Genomic DNA, 27911 nt, shown 5'->3' on the forward strand with positions numbered 1-27911 from the left:
CAAATAAGGTACGTAGTAGTAAATGTGTGTGCCTCAGTTTGGAGACATAGAACCCTGAGACTTGTGGAAAGGCTGAATGACTATACTGTAAGTGAAAGGAAAGAATTATTATTCGGGGGAAAAGAAAAAGAGTGAAGAAAAAGTAATATACCCTGTTTTCCCCAAAATAAGACCTAACCTGAAAATAAGCCCTAGTATGATTTTTCAGGAGGCTCGTAATATAAGTCCTGCCCCAAAAATAAGCTCCAGTTAAGTGAAACCACACCTTACACCATTGTGCAGCAACCAGAAGATGACATGACTGTATTTGAATAAATGTAGATTGTTGTACATGGAAAAAAAATCCCTTGAACTCTTGTAGACTGTTCTAAAGAATGTATTCGCGAAGGCTTTCACGGCCAGGATATAATGGTTGTTGTGGGTTTTTCAGGCTCTTTGGCCGTGTTCTGAAGGTTGTTCTTCCTGACGTCAGGAAGAACAACCTTCAGAAACGTCAGGAAGAACAACCTTCAGAACACAGCCAAAGAGCCCGAAAAATCCATTATTCTAAAGAATCCGCATATGATGAAATGGACTGTCCACAAACTGTGTGACAGTAACTTTGTAGGACTCTATCGTGTCAACTATGTGCTGCAACAGTTTAAAACTGGTGTGTCTTAGAGGTTAATTAGCAATGTTTACTTGCTTTTGGCCTCTTGTAAGTCAGGTGCCACAGCTGTTCTGTACAGGCGAACTATTAAGGTGGTTAAATGCTTGTTTTCATAATCTCTTCAAAGTGATGTCAAAGAAATGTTGCAGTGAAAAAGTTATTCTTTTAATTGTATTTTTTTTTTGTTCAGTCGTTTAGTCGTGTCCGACTCTTCGTGACCCCATGGACCAGAGCATGCCAGGCCCTCCTATTTTCCACCGCCTCCCGGAGTTGTGTCAAATTCATGTTGGTTGCTTCGATGACACTGTCCAACCATCTCATCCTCGGTCGTCCCCTTCTCCTCTTGCCTTCACACTTTCCCAACATCAAAGTCTTTTCTAAGGAGTCTTCTCTTCTCATGAGATGGCCAAAGTACTGGAGCCTCAGCTTCAGGATCTGTCCTTCCAATGAGCACTCGGGGTTGATTTCCTTTAGAATTGATAGGTTTGTTCTCTTTGCAGTCCAGGGAACTCTCAAGAGTCTCCTCCAGCACCACAATTCAAAGGAATCAATTCTTCGGCGGTCAGCTTTCTTTATGGTCCAGCTCTCACTTCCATACAACACTACAGGAAAAACCATAGCTTTGACTATTCGGACTTTTGTTGGCAAGGTGATGTCTCTGCTTTTTAAGATGCTGTCAAGGTTTGTCATTCCTTTCCTCCCAAGAAGCAGGCGTCTTTTAATTTCGGGGCTGCTGTCTCCATCTGCAGTGATCATGGAGCCCAAGAAAGTAAAATCTATCATTGCCTCCATATCTTCCCCTTCTATTTCCCAGGAGGTGATGGGACCAGTGGCCATGATCTTAGTTTTTTTGATGTTGAGTTTCAGACCGTTTTTTGCACTCTCGTCTTTCACCCTCATTACAAGGTTCTTTAGTTCCTCCTCGCTTTCCGCCATCAGAGTGGTATCATCTGCATATCGGAGGTTGTTGATATTTCTTCCTGCAATCTTAATTCCAGTTTGGGATTCCTCCAGTCCAGCCTTCCGCATGATGTATTCTGCATATAAGTTAAATAAGCAGGGTGACAATATACAGCCTTGTCGTACTCCTTTCCCAATTTTGAACTAATGCGTTGTTCCATATCCAGTTCTAACTGTTGCTTCCTGTCCCACATATAGGTTTCTCAGGAGATGGATAAGGTGGTCAGGCACACCCATTTCTTTTAGGACTTGCCATAGTTTGCTGTGGTCCACACAGTCAAAGGCTTTTGCATAGTCAATGAAGCAGAAGTAGATGTTTTTCTGGAACTCTCTGGCTTTCTCCATAATCCAGCACATGTTGGCAATTTGGTCTGGAGTTCCTCTGCCCCTTCGGAATACCGCTTGTACTTCTGGGAGTTCTCGGTCCACATACTGCTGAAGCCTGCCTTGTATGATTTTGAGCATAACCTTGCTGGCGTGTGAGATGAGTGCAATTGTCCAGTAGTTGGAGCATTCTTTGGCACTGCCCTTCTTTGGTATTGGGATGTAGACTGATCTTTTCCAGTCCTCTGGCCACTGTTGAGTTTTCCCAGTTTGTTGGCATATTGAATGTAGCACCTTAACAGCATCATCCTTTAAGATTTTAAATAGTTCAACTGGAATGCCATCACCTCCACTGGCCTTGTTGTTAGCCAGGCTTTCTAAGGCCCACTTGACCTCACTCTCCAGGATGTCTGGTTCTAGGTCAACAACTATATTGTCTGGGTTGTCCGGGATATCCAAAACTTTCTGATATAATTTCTCTGTGTATTCTTGCCACCTCTTCTTGATGTCTTCTGTTTCTGTGAGGTCCCTTCCATTTTTGTCTTTTATCATGTCCATCTTTGCACAAAATTTTCCTCTAATATCTCCAATTTTCCTGAACAGATCTCTGGTTTTTCCTTTTCTTTTATTTTCCTCTATTTCTTTGCATTGTTCATTTAAGAAGGCCCTCTTGTCTCTCCTTGCTATTCTTTGGAAGTCTGCATTCAATTTTCTGTAACTTTCCCTATCTCCCCTGCATTTTGTTTCCCTTCTCTTTTCTGCTGTTTGTAAGGCCTCGTTGGACAGCCACTTTGCTTTCTTGCATTTCCTTTTCTTTGGGATGGTTTTTGTTGCTGCCTCCTGTACAATGTTACGAGCCTCTATCCAAAGTTCTTCAGGCACTCTGTCCACCAAATCTAGTTCCTTAAATCTGTTCTTCACTTCTACTGTGTATTCGTAAGGGATTTGGTTTAGATTATACCTGAGTGGCCCAGTGGTTTTTCCTACTCTCTTCAGTTTAAGCTTGAATTTTGCTATGAGAAGCTGATGATCAGAGCCACAATCAGCTCCAGGTCTTGTTTTTGCTAACTGTATAGAGCTTCTCCATCTTTGGCTGCAGAGAATATAGTCAATCTGATTTCGATGTTGCCCATCTGGTGATTTCCATGTGTAGAGTCGCCTCTTGTGTTGTTGGAAAAGGGTGTTTGTGATGACCAGCTTGTTCTCTTGACAAAACTCTATTAGCCTTTGCCCTGCTACGTTTTGAACTCCAAGGCCAAACTTCCCTGTTGTTCCTTTTATCTCTTGACTCCCTACCTTAGCATTCCAGTCCCCCAGAATGAGAAGAACATCCTTCTTTGGTGTCAGTTCTAGAAGGTGTTGTAAATCTTCATAAAATTGTTCAATTTCAGTCTCTTCCGCAATGGAGGTTGGTGCATAAACTTGGATTATTGTGATGTTGAAAGGTCTGCCTTGGATACGTATTGACATCATTCTATCATTTTTGAGATTATATCCCATTACGGCTTTTCCGACTCTTTTGTTGACTGTGAGGGCTACTCCATTCCTTCTACGGGATTCTTGCCCACAATAGTAGACATGATAATCATCTGAGTTGAAATCACCCATTCCCATCCATTTTAGTTCACTGATGCCCAGAATGTCGATGTTTATTCTTGCCATCTCCTGTTTGACCACCTCCAGCTTCCCAAGGTTCATAGATCTTACATTCCAGGTTCCTATGCAGTATTTTTCTTTCCAGCATCGGACTTTCCTTTCACTTCCAGGCACGTCCACAGCTGAGCGTCCTTTCGGCTTTGGCCCATCCACTTCATCAGCTCTGGAGGTACTTGTACTTGTCCTCTGCTCTTCCTCAGTAGCATGTTGGACACCTTTTGACCTGAGGGTCCCATCTTCCAGCGTCATATCTTTTAGCCTTTTGTTTCTGATCATGGGGCATTCTTGGCAAAGATACTGGAGTGGAATTGCCGGTTCCTACCCCAGGTGGATTGCGTTTAGTCAGAACTCTCCACTATGACCTGTCCGTCTTGGGTGGCCCTGCATGGCATAGCCCATAGCTTCTCTGAGTTACTCAAGCCCAGAGACCTTTGGGTAGAATGGGCGGCATATGTGTTTTTGTAGCAAAAATTAACATAAGACTCTGTCTTATTTTCGGGGAAATGCGGTAATAGAAGAAGGACTTTCTAACCTAATGAAAGAAAGTACATCTGAATGAATACTAGGCAGGAGAGTAAGAAAGATTGATAGAAAAGAAAGTGCGTGGGGTAGAGAAAAGGGGCAGTACACTGGAGTAATAATAGGACTGATGAATTTTTAACCTGGACAGATTTAGATACTTACTCTAATCATGACTAAAAGTGATGCTGTTCTTAATGTGAAGTGCTGCAGCATACTATAGTACAAACCACAATTGCCATATACTAAATAATGAACTAGGGTGCAATGAATTAGGAACTCGCTTTTGATTATATAACACCTGTCATCCTGTAATAAGATGTATTTGCTATAATTTTCATTCAGAACGATACATTTCCTATGATTATTCCAATTTGAAACTCCAAGCAGAATTTGACCAAAAGTGTGTGCTCAAAGTTTATAGATTCTGGGATTGCAGAATATTCGTTGTTCTATTAAGATTGATACAGGACTCCAAGCATGTTTGGCAATCTCAACTAATGTGATCATTTTGCCCACCACCTTACAACAGAGGAATTTCTAGAGATGGCACATCTCACTGGATTCTGTTTCTTTCAATGCTTGTTTACTATATCTCCTTTCTTCTTTTACCAACATCAGGACTGAACTGAAGCATGCATAGGGTTCCCAGTGGTTCTCCCAGCCACAGGGGCCTCGATTCAGCAATGTTGCTGCACCTTGCAGATGATAAATGTTGTATGCTAGCCAAATGAGTAATGGAGATGGACATTTCAGTACATTTCAAAAAAGGAAATCCACATCTGCCCAAGCTTTTTGAAAAAGTGTTTGAAATGGAGTCATGTAGTGCTGCCAGTTCTGGAATACATCTGCATGTGGCAGTATGACCTTGCACATCTTTAACAAACCTATCCGTTTTGAAGGAAATCAACCTTGAGTGCTCACTGGAAGGACAGATCCTGAAGCTGAGGCTCCAATACTTTGGTCATCTCGTGAGAAGAGAAGACTCCCTGGAAAAGATGCTGATGTTGGGAAAGTGTGAAGGCAAGAGGTGAAGGGGATGACAGAAGATGAGATGGTTGGGCAGTTGCTTGGGCTAGGCATTTATTTATTAGGATAACATTGTAACAATCACGAGAAACATCTTAGTTATATGAGGGCCTGATAAAAAAAATACTACACTCACAATGAATTTAAATAAATAGATACCCAAGTGGTTAATTCTATTTTGATGCGAGGTAATGTACACAACAAATTTGGACCAGAGTAAATATGGGTGCTATAAAATCTATAGGTATAGTACATAGTATTTACTATTATGAGCAATCAAATGGATTCCAACTTGTGGCAAATTCTGCCAGGATATCCTAGATGTAAACTACTCAGAAGTATTTTACAAGTCCCTTCTTCTCGTAGCATTCTGTGACTGTGCAGCTCAAGCAAGGATACACTTTACTTTACTTTAATTAGATTTATACCTGGCCCCTCTGGATCAGGTCTACTCGGGGCGGCTGGATGTCCACCTGGGAATCACAGTGATGAACTGAACTCACAGTTTTGACTCTGTATTCAGTTATGCCAACTCACTGAGCTATCCAGCCACACCAGATGGAGGAACTGATCAGTCACTTTTGAGCACTTCTTAGTTAAAAAACAAGGACAGTCACAATTGACTTGATAGCTAGTATTATGTATTATAGATGCATAGTATTTCAATAATGTGCCATTACCTCAATTCCAACTTATGGTGACTTTCCTGGGGATGGCTTTTTTGTGTTTGTATGCTTCATTTTGCTATTTTTGCCATATATGGAGATGCTTTCTCTGTTTAATTGGTTTTTAAAAATATTTGAGTACTATACCGTCCATTTATTCTGTTAAAGGTGTACATTTTGGAAGGGGCTTTTGAGATTGTTTTGTTTGCTTCTGCAGGGAGTGGACTTCGTGACCATGCCAGTGTGTCACTGTACTATATAGGTGGTGGTGGTTGGTTGGGTTGGAGCATTTTTCTTGTTGTTGGTGGTGTTGTACTGTTGCTGGTTGCTTTGTTGAGTAGATGTCTCTGTGTACCTGTCAGCCACTGCTTAACTACTGATGATAATGAATGTGATATTATAAATTAGTGCTTGCATTGCTATGGTGATGATTTTTCTTCTTCATGTACTGTTGTCTGCTTTAGGAGCAGATTGATTCTCTGTTGCCTTGCCTCTGATTTTTTGGTGTTTTTTTTTGGGGGGGGGAGTAGTTTTAAAGGCTTCCGTAGGGCTTTTGGAGTGCCAAAAAACATTAATGAGGAAACACAAACAGGAAACCTGAAAGAGATTTTCCCTTTAGTGTAAAATGAAAGGACCAGTGCATGAAAAATACAAAAATGAAAGAAGCACCTCAGTACAAAAGAACCAGGAATGAAATAAATAGGTGTTTTGTTTTGTTTTGTTTTGCTGTGCATATCCTTAGACCCTAGGGTCTAAAACACTCTGAAGTGATTTACTGGTTCCTCCTTTTGGGAGTGCTCTGGGCTTATTCAGCTTGCTCAAGATTGCACAGATGGCAGGGCATATAACCCCATCTTTCACAGATAGTCCAGATTACCCTAGCTGGATCCCTCCAGGGAAGCACAATGAGGATTTAAACTCCTAGTCCCAATTTTGCAGTCATGCAGTCCAATCCATTAAGCTATGCAAGCTCTGAAGTGCACAGTATAAATGAACAAATGTTCAGAAAATAATCAGAAATCGAGAACTACAAGAAGGTACAACGTCATTGGATTCTAATGCCAGTTCCTGTTCTCCTTCCCCTGTTCTTCTGTGCTGGCGTCAGATGTACTCCTAGTTTGCACATACAGAGTTGCCTCCTATTTTATTCAACCAAATAACTCTGCATGACTTGAGCTTCAAGTGGTGATTTTCACAACGTCTTCTCTGTGTGTTCAGACCAAAATCCCTGCTAACTTTCACAGTAGAGATTGACAGAACTTCACAGTAGCGTTTTAATGTGATGGATACAAAAAAGTGCAAAACTTTCATCATTGCATATGATTTGTGCGTAACCAAAAGTCAAAAAAAGATCCCTTTAATTACAGAGATTTGCCATAGCCAGTGATATGAAAACTAACTTTGTAAGTTCTGTTGCAGTTACTTTATATGTAAGTGTATAAGATTCACATGCATGTATTGTCCAATATTTCCAGTTATCAGTGTTCATGTTGATGTGAAGGTCTGTTCACACATGGTACCAACATTGCTTCATAACCATTAGCTGAATGGTATGAGCCAATTTCTTTGTGCTAGAAGTGATGAAAAATTAGGCATCTGTATGTTGTGCTTGATTTTTTTAAAGGCTTGTTCAGGAATGCATTTAATCCTGATTTCATCTCTGTCTGGAAAATAGAGGGTGTGCATAGTTGTGAGGAAGAGGTTCAACCCAACATGTCCATTTGGCATGGAATGTGCTTTGGGCGTCATCTGTATGTTATTGATTTCATCAGTTCAGGCTTTTTTTTGGCCAGCCTCTGACACAGACACTGATTTCTAAACTTTTAACTATGCATTTGGCAATTGTAAGCCACAGAGGAATGTAAGTCAGCCTGGAAAGCACAACAGTCAGCAGTCTTTTGCCCTAGTAAGCATGAGAAACATCAGGAAATCTAAGCTAACAAAAAGGGGGGAAGGAGTTAAGTTTGCCAGATGTCACTGTCTGCTGGAGAAACTGATGTCACACACTTATCTGGGCAACCACTGTGGCTGTTGACATAACATAAATTGTCTAAGTGACAGTAAAACCCTAGTTTTATATCTTGTAATTTGATGTATATATAGGAGGTAGCAACAAACAGTCGTCTAAACCCACACTTGCCTTTGATTTTCATTGTGTTTGCCTTTTGCAATGGAAACTGGCTGGAATTTTATACAGCTGTGAGGAAAATAAACCAAGACATTGTTGGCAATGATATAGGGATATTACCCATCTTTTGTACTTCCATAAAGACAAAGAGAAGCATTCTATGTAGGACAGAATTATGACTGCATATTTCCAAACTTCTGAGATCTTCTAATTAGGATGGAGCCTTTGCTTGTTTCATGGCTCAGCACTCTTTCAAGTATATTTCAAAGCCTTAGTACATTTTTATCAGTTGATCCCTAAAGTATATATTTTAAAAGTTATCAATCGCTTGTGGGTTACAATCTGTCCAATCTTTTCTTTTAAACTGCTCTTCCTGACAGTCACCAATGGATCTTATGAAAGCAAATTCCATGCCTTAAATAGCCGTTTAAAAATATATTTATATGAAGTGCCAAAAGCGATGTTTTGGTACTTCATATGAATAAAAGAGATACCTTTTAAAATACATGCTTACATGACCAATTGAATTTTTTAAGTGAGTTATTCAATTCAGGCAAAGGATGCAAAAACTTCTGAAAATGGTGATTGAATACAAAAAGCAAATCTGAAATGTACTGGAGAGGAGGCAGAGTTGCAGGGAAGGTGCCAAAAAGTCATTCCATGGATGAATAACATGGAAGAAAAAACAGAATTGGAAATTGCATCTTGGTGATATCCCTTGACTAGATACTGGGCAGATGCAGTAACACTGCAACAAACTCATAGCTGAAAGCCCCAAATAAATGCATCATATAAAAGTTGTATAGAAGTGAAATTGAAAGAAAAAGGTGTCAAAGCAGGACTGCAGATGAACATTAAGAAGAAGAAAAATCATGAATACAGAAGAACTGCAGAACTTTGGCATTGACAAAGAATACATTGAAATAGTTAGAGATTTTGGATACCTTGGTTCAACCATCAATCCGAATAGATAGTGCAGCCAAGAAATCGGAAGAAACCTGAAACTTGAAAGACAGCAATGAAGGAATTAGAAAAGATAAGTGTCAGTGGAGACCAAGACCAAGATCATCCACACTCTTGTATTTCTGGTCACCATGTATGGGTGTGAAAATTGACAGGAAAAAAATTGTTTGAAATATGGTGCTTGAGAAGATCTTTGGGGATACCCTTGACTGCCAGAAAAACAAACAAGTGTGTGGCAAATTGAGCCTGAAACTATCTCCAGAGGCAAAAATGTTGAAACTCAGGCTGTCCTGAGAAGGCAAGATTCTCTGGAAAAGGCAATAATGCTGGAAAAAATTGAAGGCATCAGGAAAAGAGGAAGACCAAATATGAGATAGATTGAATCCTTCAAGGAAGCCATAGGTTCAAGTTTGCAAGAGCTGAACGGGGCTGATGAGAACAGGACATTTTGGAGATCATTCATTCATTCACTATAAGTCAGAGGAGACTTGATGGCACATAACAACAACAATAAAATGCTGCATCCCGACAGAAACTAGGCTATATGCCTTTTCTGCAAGTGGTTTACCATGCCATGCCCACTTCAACTAAATGGTATATTGGTTTGTACTCTGTAAGTCTTATATACCTTTATACAAAGAAAGACCAGGATGTGAAGGGAGGATGAATGTTCAATAAAACTTGTAGCTAATTCTCCAGTTGTACCATGTAGTAATCTAATTGCTTGTCCCCATTATGAACTCAGTTTTTCACTAGATGCTGCCATCTGCTGTTTGTATCAAGAAAAGCTAAGGCATGCAAAAAAAAAAAGACGAAAGAAGAGATGAATTATATTAATAGTATTTTAAACTCTATTGTGATGCATTGATTGATCACCTGTAAAGTACAGGTCTGTACATATTTGCTCATACAAAGGCCCTGTTCAGTTCTGGAAGGCTTACTCTCACATACGTACACAAGATTAAAGCCTTAGAGTACAATCCTCAAGTAGTACCACTGGAGTACTACTTCCAGGAAAGTGCTTAGAAGGACCTTTACAATGCCATCCTCAATTATCTACTTAAAAGTAAATCCTACTTTCAGTAGGCTTTCTCTGACACTCTCTCCCTAGATGTCAAGCTGGATAAATGCATTGGCAAAGCAGCTACCATGTTCTCAAGACTCACAGAGAGAGTATGGCTCAATAAGAAGCTGACAGCATATACCAAGATCTAGGTCTATAGAGCCTGAGCACACTCCTATACTGCAGTGAGTCCTGGACCCTTTGTGCACGGCAGGAGAGGAAGCTGAACACCTTCCATATGCCTTGTCTCTGACACATTTTTGGTATCACCTGGCAGGACAAAGTTCCAAATAGAGTAGTTGTAGATTGAGCTGGAATTTTTAGCATGTATACATTATTGAAACAGTGACGTCTACATTGGCTTGGGCATGTTGCGAGAATGGTTGATGGTTGGATTCCAAAAGATCTCCTCTATGGAGAATTAGTGCAGGGAATTCGCCCCAGAGGGAGACCACAGCTGCGATACAAGGATATCTGCAAGTGGGATCTGAAGGCCTTAGGAATGGACCTCAACAGATGGGAAACCCTGACATCTGAGCATTCAGCCTGGAGGCAGGCAGTGCATCACAACCTCTCCCAATTTAAAGAGACCCTTCTCCAGCAGGCCGAGGCAAAGAGGCAGTCCCGAAAGCAGCAAAATCAGGGAGCCGGACATGGGACAGATTGTAGTTGTCTTCATTGTGGAAGGGATTGTCACTCTCGAATTGGCCTTCTCAGCCACACTAGACACTGTTCCAAGTCCTCCATACAGAGCACGTTACCATAGTCTCTCGAGACTGAAGGATGCCTAATCTAATCTAAGAAGAGGGAAAGCTTTACATAAAGAGAACAAGGTCCTTGTTTACCGAAATGATGATGATGATCATAAGAACAACGGTGATGCATATGCTAATTTTTATATTTAAACAGAGTTTTGAAAATAGTACAATTTAAACAGCAATTAAGTCCTCACTAGTGAGAAAAACTGTGACCAGACAAAGTGTGCCTCCTCAGATTGTGTTTAATATCCTAACCACAGATATTTCAAGACCTCTGCACTCCCACTAAATTATGGTCCTCTGCAATGTGTCTCCAGCTAAAAAAGATATCATGCAACAGTACTAGAAAATCTGTTGTCTTAGTTTTTGGAACAACCAACACAGAAACAGATTACCACAGAGTATCATACAGTTTCATATTCCTTGATTTCGAAGATTACTCCTTATGTGTGCATAAGTGTCCAGTGTTGCAGTTACAGGGACTCCAGTATTGATGCAGTTACACGGCCGCCAGTATTCTTGGAATGCCTGAAACGGAACATCAGAACACCAGATACTGGTATGTTCATTTGCAGCACTAGTGTACCTGAAGTGTGGACACTTTTGCTGTTGTGGGGGTAAATGTAAGATTTCGGATCTCAGCCTCATGGGTGCATCTGGACCTGATCCAGCAACGAGGCAAAGAAGAAGAAATTAGGGAGAGTTTTGGTTGGAAAAGTCTGGTTTCACTTAATCTCCTGGGAAGTGGAACTGGTGGACTCCTCCTATCTCTGCACATAGGAGTTCTTATTATCTGGAAGAACTGTAGCACAGGAAAATCTAGTACGTATACTGCATCTTTTTCTCTCATTATTTATTTCCACTACCCTCAAGTTACATTTTTATAGTATCTATTATACATACATAAATAGTTCATTTGGGATATATTTCTCTCGTGCTTTAAAGCAATCATGCTCTAAACTTTCTAAAGCAACAATGCACATAGTCTTCTGATCTTTAAATCTTTGAATCATGGGGAAATCCTCATTTCCCAGCCTGTCTTTACTATTAAAGTTAGCTTTTACACCCACATCTTTTTCACTTGTCTCTGGCAGCCATATACAGTAAATCATGGGGAGACAAAGCTATGCTCTGTTTTTCTCAAGGATGCTGTTAGAATGGGAGGCCATGCAAGTTCTATAATCAAGAACTACAATAGAATCTCAAAGACTACAATAATTGATAAATACACTAACTAGGAAGTAAACCCTATTGAATTGTGCTACTCAGTGTAACTGTCAGGAATAAAGATGCTGTTTAGGTATTATCTCTGTTTAAGCTGTAATAGCTGCTGTTTTGGTCAAGCTCCAGTTGTCTGTGATGCTTCACATATACACATAAAAGGATAATTTAGAAGTCCAGATACAGATGAGGTCCAGGTAGTGGTTAGAAAATGACATCACAAAGTTAACTGATGGTTTGAAATAGAGCTGTGAAGTGGCTCCAGAGACAAAACAAATTTGACTTATTTAGAGTAATATATTTACTCAAATCATTCAAAAATGTGTGCTTTTAATCCATAATCAGGCAGTTGCTCTTGAGCTGACACTCTAAGTTAAATAACATGGTCATCTGCTACAGTCAGCTGTTATTGTTATTCTGACCTAGTTCTGGCAAGCAAATATGTTTATCATTATATATATATATAATTGGGAACCTCTGTTTTATTAAATAACCTTAGCCTCTAAATTTCTTTATGATCGGAAGGCAGATATAGCAGCAACAGTGCCAAAGCATCACAGAATCCTGTATTCTCTATCTTGACTTTTATTATGACAAATTGTAAATGAAATAAGCAAATGTGAACTGCTGGTATATTAATATGAGTGTCACTCAGATGCCCTCTCCACTTTTAGTTAATTTATTATGCTTGTTTCTTCATGTTAATTTGATCTTAATCCAGTGTTCTTCATTTAAGCAATCCTCTTTAAATTGCAACCTTCTGTTGAAAATAGCTGATTTTTTTTTTTTGCTTTGACATTTGAAACTTAATAAATCATTGACATATAAAGCCTAGTAAATCAATGGAAATTTAGGAAATTAATCTGACTAGGCTGAACTTTGAATAATAGCCTACTGGGATACCTGAGACTGGGAACACGCAGTAAATAGAGAGGGAAGCTCTAAGTGGTGATACAAACTTTTGTTTACTTTACCAAGGATTCCGTTGAACAACTGATACTTTTTCCATATAAGCTCGGAAATGAGAAATTGGTTCTGGGATCACTTCAACTTAACAAGTTGCTTTCAGAATGCCATGTTGCAAATAATGCAGTCTGCTAAAATAACAAATAACGTCTAGAAGATAAGCTTTCTTTGAAACGGTAGGTGCACAATGTATATTCAATTAATTGTAATAAGTTCTAGAAATTTAGTTAGTCATCAGACACATTATGTGTCTATGAGTCATGTTTTGAACACCACACAATGTTTTCTGTACTGATATGGAAGGTAGCTAAATGTGTCATGCTGTATGACTCTAAGTCTTAGCCTCCATAATAACAGCTTTGTCAACAAGCTCCAGTATAGTCTGTGAAGTATAGTGGACAGAGTGATGGCTAGGACTCAGAAGGCCTTGATGTGAATCCTCACTCAACCATGAAAGCTCACTAGGGTGGGGGTGGAACTGGTAAAACCACTCCTTAAACATCTCATTTACCTCTGTTAGGGTCATTATGTCAGCACATAACAACAACAAGCTTCAAGAGTTTGACAGTTACAGAACACACCAGCTTTTGTGGTATGGAGGCATGTACCTGGACAGCTCTGGAGCAGGACTGGGGAGATTTATTCAGCCATGAAGCTTATAGGTGAACTCACTAGTTCTCAGCTAGTGTTGTAAATAATCAATCATCTCATCTTCATATGCAAGGATGATGCACCATTGCTCTCCTCAGTTATGAATGGATTTTATTGCACTCTTAAACAATTCCTCATATTTTAATGGATGATTTTTTTGTGCACAATAGCAACCAATAAAGAAAAGCCAACCCCAATGACAGCTACAGTGGTGCCTCGCTAGATAGTTACCCCACATGACAATTTTTTCGCTAGACATTGACTTTTTGTGATCGCTATAGCGATTCACAAAACAGTGATTCCTATGGGGGAATTTCGCTGGACAATGTTTGGTCCCTGCTTCGCAAACCGATTTTCACTAGACGACAATTTGCTTTTCTCTAGACAATGATTTCACTAAACAGCGGTTTCAGTGGAACGGATTATCATTGTCTAGCGAGGCACCAATGTCCTTGGTTTTATGGATATTTGCCAATCTGAAGGTTCAGATGGGTTGTTTGTGCCTTTCTTAACAGTTAGTTCTTCTGTACTTGTTGTGTGTGCTGTTCTTGAAACTTCTTGTCTCACTCTTGGTAGGAGGTGAGGACTCTCACAAGGCTGCTAAATTCTCCACTGAGACCCCTTGTGGTGTTGAGGCAAAACTGACAGAAGCAAGAAGCTTAGAGAGTGTTCTTCACATCTCTGAGAAGGAGAAAGAACCACGTAATTATCCTCCTTGCCCACAAGAGAGTGACATATTGTATGGCACTCTCAACATAAGAAGGAGAGTGAAAATTATTATTATTTACAAAAATTAAGCAAAATTTATAGAAAAGAATTATGACTGCTGTTTTGTTGCATGGAAGCACTGAAGAGTGCCCGGGCTTTAAAAAGAACCAGTCTTGCTGTGCTTAGTCTGCGTACTTTGCTTCTCAAAAAAGAAAGAACAGTAGTTTTGCAAAGATGCAGTGTGTGTAATTTGTTTGTTTTGTCTGTTTAATTTGTATCCCACTCCCATTAGTGCCACAGCATTACAATGAGAAAAAGTAGTGCTCCTTTACTTGCTCCCACCATGAGGTGAGAAACTTCACTGTAACTGAAGATTCCTCATCATAATGCCTCACAGAATTTAACAGATGTAGGGGCAAATCTATTACCTGTTGGAAAAGGCAGCTACATACTGATAAGGAGGTTTCATCTGTTTGAGATGTGCCCTCAGACTCTCTGCAGCTGCTCAGGTGTGATTATTCATTGGACTCTCATTTCTACAAAGCCAGGTCATAAAGGCTGTAGCCTTCCAGTAAGCACTTCTATGTGAGAAAGTACCATTAAACACAGAGTCAAAGCTTTTCCCTCACCCAGAATGGAACTAATTCAGAGATATATATTTCAGTTTTCTGACTTGCAAAATTAAGCTCATGTTTAGCTTCTAGGTGAGCAATCAGAAAATTAAGCAATCTAAGTGCAAATATAGAAGTGAAGAAAATCATGTGGTATAACAGACTCCTTGCATCACTTGAAGGAGCACTTTATCTAAAGATTTGCTAAGTATATCATCTCATTTGACTCTTCATGTGGCTTCTGAGCAGATGCATGCACATTGCACAGGTACATTTGGACAATGCCAACAGGAGATAAATTTGTGATTTCTTCTGTTCTATACAGTCCTACTGTAATCCACGAGTCAATTTTGTAGCATCAATGGCTCTCTGAAAACATCAGAAATGATATTAATACAACCACATGGCAACAGAGCTATTTGCATCTTTCTGTTTTTAAATGCTAGAGACCTTTGTATGAGTAAAATACAGACCACTGCATGTTCAGTTTTGGAAAACAAAATTGCTAATAACATTCTGAGGGAGCAAAGTGCTGCAGGATCGCTTTGATCCCTGCTTTCCCTCAGGGAAAGCTAAAGGAAAAGAAGACCCGACATATGACAAATAGATTGGTTGTTCCTCAGGTCACTGGGCGGGCAATTTGTAGTTTGATGACCCAGGAAGCAAGATGAAGTGCCGTTTTGACACCTCGTACCCATCTCTATCCCAAGGATTATGGCCAGTCAGAACTGGCCAAACTGGTTCATCCCGGTTTGTCCCAGTTTGTAAAGGTGGAAGCACAGATGTTACTACTCCCCTCCCCTCCCTCCTCTGCTGATCAGCAACTCACCAAGTACAGATTGATTGCTTTTTCCTCCTCAGCTAATCTCCCAGTCACGATCAAGAGCACAGACTTCTCTACCCTGCTCTTTTGTCTGAGTTGGAGATTGGCCAAGAGGCAGGGACAGAGAAGCCTGAGCTGTTGCCAGGACTTGAGAACCAGTTGAGGAGGTTCAGGAAGCTAGCACCAAGGGCCTAGTGAGTGGTAGACTGAGTAGCAGAAGGCAAAGGAGGAGGAGCAGTACCTATGCTGTAGCTAAATCTGCCTTATAGGATTGTTTTGTGGATAAAATGGGGAGAGATGAACCTTTCCAAGTGGCCGTGTTAATTTTGTCATGCAAATACGGTAATATTCTCATTAGATGTTCTTTTTTTTAAAGGAGTTTTTCTTAGGGCTGACATATTAGCTGGATTACCACACAAATTTTCTTTCTACTCCTTAGTATAACCTCTTTTTAAACCTACTACCACCAGAAGCTGCTGTTTGTAGATGTTTTTCTGGAACTCTCTGGCTTTCTCCATATTCCAGCGCATGTTGGCAATTTGGTCTCTAGTTCCTCTGCCCCTTCAAAATCCAGCTTGTACTTCTGAGAGTTCTCGGCCCACATACTGCTGATGCCTACCTTGTACGATTTTGAGCATAACCTTGCTAGCGTGTGAAATGAGTGCAATTGTATGGTATCCCTTACTAATGGAACAATATACATCTCCAATGTACATTTGACACAATGTGGGTAGTGGGTGAAATACTAGACTAGGACTCAGGAGACCTGCATTCAGACCCCTGGTTGGACAAGGTAAACCACTCCTTGAGTATTTCACATATTTCAAAAACCCTGTTAGAATCACTACAAGTCAAAAGTAACTTCATGGCACATAACAACATGAACATTTACTTAGATGTAGGAGCCATTTAACTTAGTAAAACATATATCTAAGTAAGTAGTTCAAAGGGACTAGGTCCTACTCCGAAGATGAATACAGTATATGTACAATTAGCCCTTCCAAAAGGACATGACCATTTCCATAGAATTTTTTCAAACCTCTTTCCAGAAATCCAGCGTTTCCAAACTATAAGCTCATTAAGCTTAAGAAAAAGAAGCAGTTTCTGATAATTTCAACATGAAATTATGAATTGGGTGAAATAAGGAGTTTTATCTTTTTTATATCAGTGAGACTTCTCAAACTTTGTCTTCTGACTTCTGAAAGAAAGAAAGAAAGAAAGAAAGAAAGAAAGAAAGAAAGAAAGAAAGAAAGAAAGAAAGAAAGAAAGAAAGAAAGAAAGAAAGAAAGAAAGAAAGAAAGAAAGAAAGAACTTGGAACCCAGGCCACTTCATGGCCTAAGCAGGCACTGTGTGACATGCCTAGAATCTAGTTAAAACCTTAACATAAAACTCACAGTGTAATATGTTAATGCAGTACTATGCCACACACAAATTAAATTGTGATTTCTCTGATCCAGAAAATAAAACTAAGTTGCTTAGTTTTATAATAAAACTAATAAAACTAATTCCATATCCTAAAACTGCATCCTAAAAAAAAAAAAAAGCATATAAGTGCACAGGCTTGTGTGTGCGTGTTCTGCTATCACAGAGGAATCTTGATTGACACAAAGTGTGAAATAATGGAGCCAGCCAGACATTGTTGTCTGGATGAAGACTCTGGAGGATGCACCACAACCATGTCAAGTTGAGAATTATCATTGCTTCTTTTCAAGACAGCAGGACTGCCAACATCTCCATAAGGAACAGGAAGAACCTGAACTTTTGCTCCCTATTTAGTCTAGATAGCTTAACATGTTCCAGCCCTTCTTTATTCCTTGATACATGTTTCTGTCTGAGTTCTGCTCCACAGTTGTGCTGGAAAATGTCCCCGGACGTCTGTCAAATATTTGCAAAATGCAAAGCTCTTCCCTATAGGACTCATTGGAAACTGCATTTTTTATCCAATAAATGGAAGCAAGCACAACAGTTCTCTTTAGGGGTGCCTCCTATAGCTGTACAATTCTCAGCTATTACCACCTTCTGTTTATCTGCCCTACCACCAGACCTCTGCATTTCCCCTCTCAGTCAAATGTGTGAATGCTCTTCTGTATCAACCCATACAACCTCACTGTCAGGCATAGGAAAGCTGAGAACTGATGTGGATAACCTACAACAAGACGTGTGATTCAAATGAAAGAACAACTTCTCAGGCACATGAATTTTTTAACATTTATTTTATACCTGAATTACTGGCCAAGAAAGGAACTTTGTGAGGCCAGCAAATATGATGCAAGTGTAAACTTGATTAAACTATCATTAAAAACAAATTAGTGGGGGGGGGGACTAATTAAGATCCTAAAATAGAAGATTTTGCTACCACCCAGACTGTTTTCAGCTGTGAACTAGTCTACGTGCAAAAGGCCTGATTGAACGAAAAAGGCCTTTGCTTCCTGACAGAAGGACAATGACCAGGAAGCCAGTCAACCTCCTCTCAGCATACTTTCCCATAGTCTCTGGTAGTAGCTATTCTCTCACATCTCCCCCAGTCATGTCACCAGGTAACTCCTCCCATGTTGGCCCTAGTTTTTTTCTAGGTTAGGGCTGCTTTCACATAGTTTTATCCCGCAAGTTTCTAAAAACCTTTCCTATTTTATATCTTTTGTATTTGTGCAGTTGCAGATCAGTTGTGCACAAAGAATAAGCCATAGAACGCAAGCAGCACACATGCATCACAGTGCAGAGAAGCACAGCGCTTTAGCAAATTCCAGAAAACTTTAACTTTAACAGTAGCTAACATGATCCTTTAGATCAGATCTGGGCAAAGTGCAGCCCGAACGCGCCACATACGTCCCGCGGACAGTTTTGAACATCAAAACCATTTATAGATTTTTGTCTAAAGTTGATCAGTTGCTTATCTTTAACATACCGCAAAAAAAACCTCTTTAGTATTTGTGAAGATTAACAAGTTTAAAATAAAAACAATCATAACATCACTGTTTCATTTTGTTTTTAAGTAAAGTTGGTTCAGCCCCCAAACACAGCTCAGATTTTTCATGTGGCCCCCCTATAGAAATTAATTTCCCACCCCTGTTTTAGATGTACCTAACTGCATTTTGACTGAATTAGTCTCCTCTGAGGTGGCTACTGTGTTTCCAAAGTCCTGGCACTTTAGAGGAGGGGGGAAAGAAGTTGACAGCTGTCACAAAACCCCTGAACCTATTTGTTTGAAATTTGGCAGTCTTAATTCTGTATAAGAGGAACTCAGTGGCTACAAATTTGGTGCACTAAGGTGGTAATCCAAATTCAGACTGCACAAATCCATAAAAACTTGTGCAGAATGAAAGATCAAACTTGAAGTGGCTAGACATCCACTTCTGGTTTTAATAAATGAGCAATTGCGAAAAGGAGCAGAGTTTGAAAGAAGAATTGCCATTGCTGGTGTTCGCAGGAGAGGCCATTTTTTTTCTTTATTTCTTTTCTTTCTTTTTTTTCTTTTTTTTTTTTGGCACTATAATATGACCCAAGAGTGGTTCAGCAGCCATAAAAATGGACTTAGAACTACATGTGGCCCATGGGCAGCATGGCTATCACCCCAGTTTAGTCTGATGAGAAGTAGCTCCAGGTGGAACACTTGTACCCTGCTAGGCAGGTCAGCCAGTTTCTATACCCACAGTACATCCATCTTCTCTGCACTAAGGTTCCGTTCAAAACTACCTCCAGGCATATGTTGTACAGCAACTTGCTTCATTCATATGATAACTCTAATAAGGTTTTTGAGATATTCAAGATGTTCATGGAGTGGCTTGTGATTGCTATCCCCCAGTGAGTTTCCATGACTAAGCAGGGATTTGAACCTAGGTCTCCTAAATTTTAGTTCATTACTCTGTCCACTAAAGCACATTGGCTCTCACCTGCAAACATATGTTGAACATTTCCGCTTCCTCCAATATCCCTAGAATATTTCCTGCAGCAGCTGCTCAACTGCACAACACCACAGGAAGTTCCCACATAGCACATGCTGACCCTGCGTTTTTAGGAAGGCCCAGCACTATTGTAGTGCCCAGTCTCCTAAACTAGATGCCACCAGATGATAAATTTATAACACAAGTTTTTAAAAAATGTTCTTGTTGACTGATAAATTCTTTTGTTTTAATCTCTTTCTTTGTTTATATCTTGTTTTTTTCTCTTTGTTCATATTTAAAATATTTATTTTTGTTTAAACTAGTGTGAATATAGCAGTTTTTCATAAAATGACAATTTTTCCCACAACTGAAACATCTTTAAGCCTTACTTTGTTTTGTGTCTTTCTCATGTGACTGTTGTACATCAGGTAACGATTCATTTTTCTCTGAATTCTCTTGATCTTTACACTCTTCTCTTAAGTTCCTCACAGATTCTTGAAAATTTGACTTTTGAGAAGTGTTTAAAGACACAAACACCTCAAAACTCTCCAAGTGAAAAAAGTCATTCCTTTAATTAATCTGCCATTTCAAAGCCTGCTATTTGTAAGCTGTATGTAATGCTTAAATAGTTATTTACATGTTATTCATAGTTATTATTTAAATGTAACTTGCCTAATTGTCTGATAAGATTCATTATAGGTGTGTGACTAGAAATGCCATAAACTTCATGTAAATTCTTAAGCCTTTGTTTAGCTATCTGTAAAGTTTTGACACAAGGTAACTGAATATATGTGAGACTTTGCAATTCTGTTATTTTGTTCCCATGTCATTCTTAATTCTTCATTATGGGGCTTTTCTTTTTCTACACAATCACTAATTTCTAAAGCTTGTAAATCAATCAGGTTTGTCAACCTGCTGTCTATAATTCATCTTTGTTAGTTCTGGAAGTTTACTGCAGAATTCCTTTTTCTGAAGTTAATTCATTTTACTTCTCTTATATAAATAAGCTGGCCACACATACTTTTGTTTACAGAGAGAAGAAAATTTGTTTTAGTTGCACTTTTGGTTACTGTTTCACCTCAGTAACTCTAGTTTGCCTCAGACTGATTCTTTCCTCAGAAAATTTAACTTCAGAAAAGCTTCAGTTTTGCCTACCTGACTGAGGCCTTTTAGTTTTACCTCAGAATTTGTTCTGGGATTTTTAAAATCTTCTTTAGGCTTTATATTTTTCTGTGGGCTTTTTATCCCTCTGTGGACTTTCTATTAATCTGAGTCACTACAATTCTGGGCTATCATAATATTTTTCTTGACCTGGGCTATCATAAAAAATATAAAATGTAAATATCAGTGTCTGTGCACAGTAGTTTCAAGCATAATGATAAAAAAACTTGCTGAGTAAAAGTTTATATTGTCCCTTGTGTGTGTTTGTGTGCAAGCAATTGATAATAATCACTTGATCTTTGTTAAAAAAATTAAATAACATTTACTGTTTAAAAACATATGTATAACAAAATAAAACTCATAATGCTTAGACATATATGATATTTTGTATGTACTTGACTTATTGGCAAACATATTTTCTCTAATATACAACTAACTCTCACATCCTAAAACTATTATACGTTTGGCCCTATCTGTTCCCATCAAATCCTGCCATCCCTATCTGAGATGTTTTGTATCTTCCTACATATTTGCCTTATCACATGTTATGGCCCTATTCAAGAGAGATTGCTAACTGACATCTGACTAATGCCAGACACATTCTGATTGGTCAGAATGCTTCACTATGCAAATATGACATTCTAGTCTTTCCCATATTAAACATATGCACATACTGTATACATATATACATACAGTGGACCCTCTACTTAAGGAATTAATCCATATTGGAATGGTGGCTGTAAGTCAAAAAGTCTGTAGGTCGAATCTCCATTGACCTACAATGCATTGAAAACTGATTAATCCCACAACTGGCAGTTTTTATTCTATTTTTGTTCCATTTTGGTTTTTTTCTGGTCTGTAGGTCGATTCTGTGGCTGCAAGTCGAATCTAAATTTTGCAGCCAGAGAAGTCTGTAACTCGAAAAGTCTGTAAGTCGAGCCATCTGTAAGTCGAGGGTCCACTGTATTGTGTTGTACGATTGCATATACTAACACAGACAAACTTGAAGGTATTGATGAGCCACAAATGTAGGAATTTTGTTTTTCTCTTGAGTTCTGAAATGGCTTTGAACAATGAATGTTTGCCCCTGAGAAACCTTATAAAGGTTAATCTTCTCACACCTAGCCCTTTGGAGTGTGAACTTTTGAAAATGTAGGATATTTGAAGTGGAACAAGACTGGAGAGTCATTGAAAACATGTGAAAACTTTCTCAGAATGTCACAACCTTTATTAAACCACAGGATTAATACAAAAGACAACAAAGGAGCAAGGGACAAACAAAAATTTCTCAGAGCTGGTAGAACAATTGTTTTGAGATTAACTTTGTTGATCTTTAATCTCTTCAGGCCATCTCCTATTGAATATTATGCAGAGTTGCTCTAATTAGATTTTACACAGTGATCCTAGAAGTCAAGCCAATAAATACTGTTAGTGAACATGTAAGAATTAGGTCTGTGCACTATATTTGGACAATCATTCATTTGTTCATTCATTTGATTTATACACCGCCCATATACTATCATTCCAGTACAATTAATTTACATATAGGTAACGTAGCTAGCTGGATAGTTCAGTGGTTTAGGTATCTAGCTGTGGAGCCGGAGACTGCGAGTTCAATTCACCCCTGTCCTCCTAGGAGAAGAGACAGCCTGTGAGGCCTTGGGCAAGCTGCACAGTTCCAGGGTGCCCACAGAAGAACAGAATGGTAAACCGCTTCTGTGTATTCTCTATCTGGAAAATCTCCAGAAAGATTGCCGTAAGTTAGAATTGACTCAATGACACATCATCATCATCATTTAAAAACTCCAGGCACAGTCAACATTATAAAAACATTGACTGGTACTTTATTTTCAATGCAAGCATCGCTTGGAGTTGCAATGTCAACGATCCGGACATTTCTTCATTCTATTACTACTATGTCTGGTGTGTTATGTTCAAAGTATCTGTCCGTTTGGATCTGGAAATCTGAAAAGATCTTGACTTCCTCATTTTCTGACACCTTCTCTACCTGATGTTCCCATGGGGTTTTGGAGCCCGGCAAGTTATATTTTTTGCATAATGACCAGTGCACTAACTTTGCCACTCTATCATGTCTAACTTTGTAATCTGTTTGTGCAATCTCTGGACATTCACAGATGAGGTGTGACACAGTTTCATCTTCTTCTTGGCAGAGTCGACATTTGCTGTTAGCACTAACTCATTGGATCTTAGCTTTCAGCACATTGGTTTGAAGTGCTTGTTTTTGTGCAGCAAAAATCAAGTCTTCAGTTTCTTTCTTAAGGGTCCCCAATTTAGCATTGTTGTTTAGTTGTTTAGTCATGTCCAACTCTTCGTGACCCCATGGACCAGAGCACGCCAGGCCCTCCTGTCTTCCACTGCCTCCCGGAGTTGTGTCAAATTCATGTTGGTTGCTTCAATGACACTGTCCAGCCATCTCATCTGTTGTCATCCCCTTCTCCTCTTGCCTTCACACTTTCCTAATATCAGGGTCTTTTCCAAGGAGTCTTTAGCCATGCCCATGTTTCATCATCCTCTCATTATCAGTCGGTCTGGCTGACTAATAGTGAAGGGATGATGGCAAATGAACTCCTGCTATATCTCGAAGACCATATATTCCTCCATCCTAAACCCATCATGTATCTAAGGATTGAGCAACTATGGAAGGTCCCATCCCATTATCTCCCACCTAGACACATGGAACTCCAATGGCTACACACTTGGTTGCAGAGGGACCTCAAAAATGTTTTACATTTTGAAATAAAAGTGATTTGGGGATTCAGACAAGTGCACCTTATTTTAGTAGAAAATCATACCTCCTGGAGGCTTTTGGTGGTATAGTTTTCCATTCTTCTAAAAAAAATGTTTTTGCTAATTGTTGTGGATTTGTGGGAATTCCAGGGGGCCACAAGAAAGGCCTTAGTATACCTTACATGGCCCTCAGACTGCACAGTTCCATCTCTAGTCTAACCAAATAACATCAGTCCAAATTATCATTCTCCATGAAGTCTTAGCAGAAGTCTGATAAAAATAACAGGTTCCACTCATATAGTATCTGCTTCTAATATTCACTGTGACTTGATTGTTTCATCACTAAGGTGTGCAAATGAATTATGCTTCTTTTCCTCCAAACGACCACTGTTTTGCGATTCTCTGCCAGCAACATTTTTAAAAAAAACTTTTTTGTGAGAGCAAAAACTTTCACACATTTGTATTCCCTGCTATCTTGTGGTCTAATAATATTATCTGCTAGTTAAACCATGAAATTCCATAGGTTCGGCTTCCAGAATGACAGATGGCATCTTTGGTCTCAGTAAATCATGCCGTACAAAAAAAACTGACATGGAATATGGGACTACTTTCCAAAGCCCAAAAGAAATTCTTCCATAATTACCTTTGGCTTCTTTATGCATTTTATCCCAAGTTCTCACAGAAGCCGTGAATGCAGTTAAATTATTTTTACATTGTTTCTGCTGCATGTCTGGTTGATTGAAGCCTCCTAACCAGCAATCATGCTGTTTTGTGTTATTTTCTCATAGCCTCAGTGGGAAAATTGAAACAAACCAAAGCTTAGTGCCAGTTCCACTACACAGTAGAATGATGGGAAGGGCAAAAGTAAATTCCCAAACCCACCTGCAAACTTTGTAGTCCCAGTGAAATCAATAGGGATTTATGGGCTGTAACTTAATGCTGCAAGACACAGCAGAGCCATTTGAGAAATGTCCTGTTGAGAGGACTCCGGATGTTTCTCAACATAATACTAAACATGCTTCAGAAATTCTCTGGTGATCTTTGTGCAGCCACTTGTGAAATCCGTATGATTTGAAAGTAAAAGGGGAGCTATCAAATGTGCATTTTAGGTATCCTAGTATTCTTTAAATTATTGTGCTAAGGACCTCTATGAAGGATTGTGTGTTTTTTATGACCCAGCAACAGATATGTGAAACCTGACTATTTTTGGTGAATATTTCCATTTTTCTAGGTGGCTGAAATCCTATTGCTTAGTATAAGTCACAGCTGGAATAGGCCTATTGAATCAGTGGAATTTATGGACCAGTTGACTTATCAAATCCCCACTGATTCAATGGACCTATTCTACTTCTGACTATACTAAGCAACAGGACTTCAGCTAGTGCCACATATTTGAGAAACGTATCTACAAAGAAAACCCACAACCAGCTCATTACCTACATCCAATTGCTAATTCCAACTACAATAAGCCCCCTGAATTAATAGAAAATGTATAAGTGCTGACTTACAGTTCTACTGTTGACTTACTAGGCCTAATCTAGTGGGGACTAGTAGTTGTGTTTAAGCAAAATGTTAGGAATTAAAACTGCCAGAACACGGCCAAACAGTCCGAAAAACCCACAACAACCACCAGATCCTGGCCATGAAAGCCTTTGAAAACACATAAATACTTTATGTTGAAATACCTGACCACTGGATCCAGATAAGCCCCCTGCATACTCCTGCGCTACTGCCATGCAGATTGTCTTAAGTATACACAAGGAACTGGGGAGCCCCTTTTGGTAATACATCAGCCACATTTGTAAATGTCATCATATTTAGGATGGGGAAATGTGAATGTTGGAAGAAGTGAAACTTACAGATATATTCACCCAGGTCCAGGATTTTGAATGCTTGATTTTTAGCTGCATTTCAATGTGTCCATACTAGAGCTGAATGAACACTTTTATACTGGTGTTTTTCCATTTATCTTCAAGACAAATGAGGCAGGTGTTGGAAGTGACTGGATGCAATTTTGCTTACATTGAAAGGATGTATGCCTTTACATAAGGAAGAATAGCTAGAGGACCTCCTTGGGTATTCTCACTGCCCAATGCTGATCTTCCTTCAATCTAGATTGATATTTTTAGGATCGTTGATGTCACTTCCTTCTCACATTTCCTTCTTGACACTATCTGGAAGAGGACAAAAGAATGTCTTACCTTCATTTTCAAGAGAGCAACAATGCCTCTCGGCATCTCCACCTTAGTTAGTTGGAACTAGGATTATTATGAGCTTTTCTATACTTTCCAGAATCCCGTTGTTTAAGTATGCTAGTGTAAGTCAACTGGTATGTATCTCAGTGGTGATTTCCCACTAGCTGAAGAGTCAACACTTATATTCTTTGTCATGTGTCAGTTACATGACTTCTTGCATGGTGAGGAACAAAAGCTTTGACGCCTGAATTAGCAGTCATTCACCACGTTTTACCTACACTAGTACACACAGGAAACAAGATTGGCTTCTTTGTAATGATTTTTTCCAAAGTGAAAAGTACACTATGCTAATCATTCTGATTTTCAGAGTTTGAATTCACAAGCTAGCTTAGCTGCTGCTCGTTGCTGTTTCATCAGCAGACAGGTGCAATGGTTGTCTCCAAGCTGGAAATAGCATACCTAGTGAATCTGTGTGCTGCAATTCCAAATTTTATTTGAGTTTGTTTTGAAGAACATACCATAATTCAAAATGTCTGGTTGAAAAGAATGATAGACCTGAATTTAAAAAGCACACATACATAGGTGAAAATGAAACAGACATTCCCTGTAATACCTAAAATAAAAAGAATTATGATGCAAAGACTAGCAATGTGTGGTTTGTATGATGAAGGAATGGAACATATTCTAGGAAGGAGGACCACAGGATTCTAAGCAAATATTTATGTAAATAAATTCTCTGCCTTATTGGAATTTCAACAAGAAATTATATGTATCTACATAGACATGTGATATAGCTATCACATAATAGTACTAAGCTATGCGTAAATGTATTTTACAGCTTCAAGACCTTAGTTACTGTGTTTTGCTGAAGGTTTTAGTATTTCTTACATATCTGAACCACACTTTTCTATACAAATGTGCACTTGAGAGACTTTGGCTGTCTGGGTGGCCAAGGTTGCTGAATTCTACCATTATGTTTATGAAAAGACCAGGCACTGACTTCCCACTAGAACTGGGTGGGATACCCTTTTGCAGTCCTTGCATCTGTATATTTTACTGCCACAGAGAGGTGGATATAGAGAAGTCCAAAATCACACAGCCCTTTTTTGTGGTCCCGTTCCCCCCCACCCCTTATTTCTCTCAAATTCCACTAAAGATCCAAATCAGCCCTCTCAGATTAATTTTCAGAGCCATGTAACCCATGCAATGGTTTTTTATGAAATCTTTTCATATCCATTTATGTCAACTGGAAAGAATCTTAGCCTCCTGCATACTCCATTTTCCCATCTGAAGTACAAACCAACCCCCTTGGTTTTAGCGTTCCTGAGAGTTCACTCGCTGTCATTATCTACTGGGGAATAACTTGATTTCATCTGCCAAATCTGGATGTTTAAAAAGTCAGTGTTTGGACCATTAATCTTTCCTTTGCTATAACCAGGTTATCGTTATTGTTATTCCATTACAAAAGTAATTCGTTTTGTTGTGTGTTATTTATCGCAGGAAAAAGCTTCCCTGTTCTCTCTGCTGGCCAATTCTAATAGTGCACTTTTAAGATACAAAGAATGGAGCAAAATCTGGCATAAAACTTGGAAAAGTCTTTTCAGATTTCTCTTAAATACTTTAAAATAAATGTTTGGAAGCAATCAGAAAAGATAATTCATTAGACTAAAAAGTAACTTTCTAACTAAAGTAACTAGTCACATTATATTACTTGTGACTATTACATTACATTACGTTACTGAGAACTCTGGAAGCAAATAACACACTGGCTCTATTCAGACATTCTGAAAAGTGTCACTTAGCATAAGTAGAATGCTTCATGAGATTGGATACCTTAGAATGAAAAGGCACCTGTCTACAACCCAGATAAATATTAATATGAGTAGGCACTCCATCACTGTTCCATGTAGTGAGGTCATAGAATGAAGGGTCAGAGCTTAGCAAAACATCTTTTTTGGATTGGAACTTTGAGGACCCCCCAGTGGCCTGAGGGATTCTAGAGGTTATCATCCCGAGAAAGTCACTTTTTCAAACTCTGTGAAGTAGTGTGGTCCAACATAATTGGAGATTTGGGGAGGCAATCTGGAATATTTAAATAATGCTATTGGGATAGTATTCATAAAAGAAATCATTTTACAGTGGGGGGAGTACTTCCCATTAGAAATAAACTGTCATGACTCATTCAAGTAGGTTCATGTGTTTAAGTACTGTATATATAACTACAGTGGTGC

General features: G+C 39.1%; 1 protein-coding gene and 1 long non-coding RNA gene across 3 annotated transcripts in view; one reads left to right on the forward strand and one right to left on the reverse strand.

Moving 5' to 3' along the window:
• The window catches only part of LOC144589603 (rho GTPase-activating protein 7-like), a 144376-nt gene that overhangs the window by 99868 nt on the left and 16597 nt on the right, over positions 1 to 27911 (forward strand). The gene's annotated exons all lie outside the window — the stretch shown is intronic.
• LOC140707529 (uncharacterized) lies at positions 21944 to 27832 on the reverse strand. Its single transcript, XR_012087648.2, has 2 exons — positions 25345 to 27832; positions 21944 to 22140 (listed from the first exon to the last, which is right to left on the reverse strand). It is a non-coding gene; the product is annotated as an uncharacterized LOC140707529 (long non-coding RNA).

The sequence above is a fragment of the Pogona vitticeps genome, chromosome 5 (genome assembly GCF_051106095.1).
Source record: "Pogona vitticeps strain Pit_001003342236 chromosome 5, PviZW2.1, whole genome shotgun sequence".
In the NCBI taxonomy this organism is placed as follows: domain Eukaryota; kingdom Metazoa; phylum Chordata; class Lepidosauria; order Squamata; family Agamidae; genus Pogona; species Pogona vitticeps.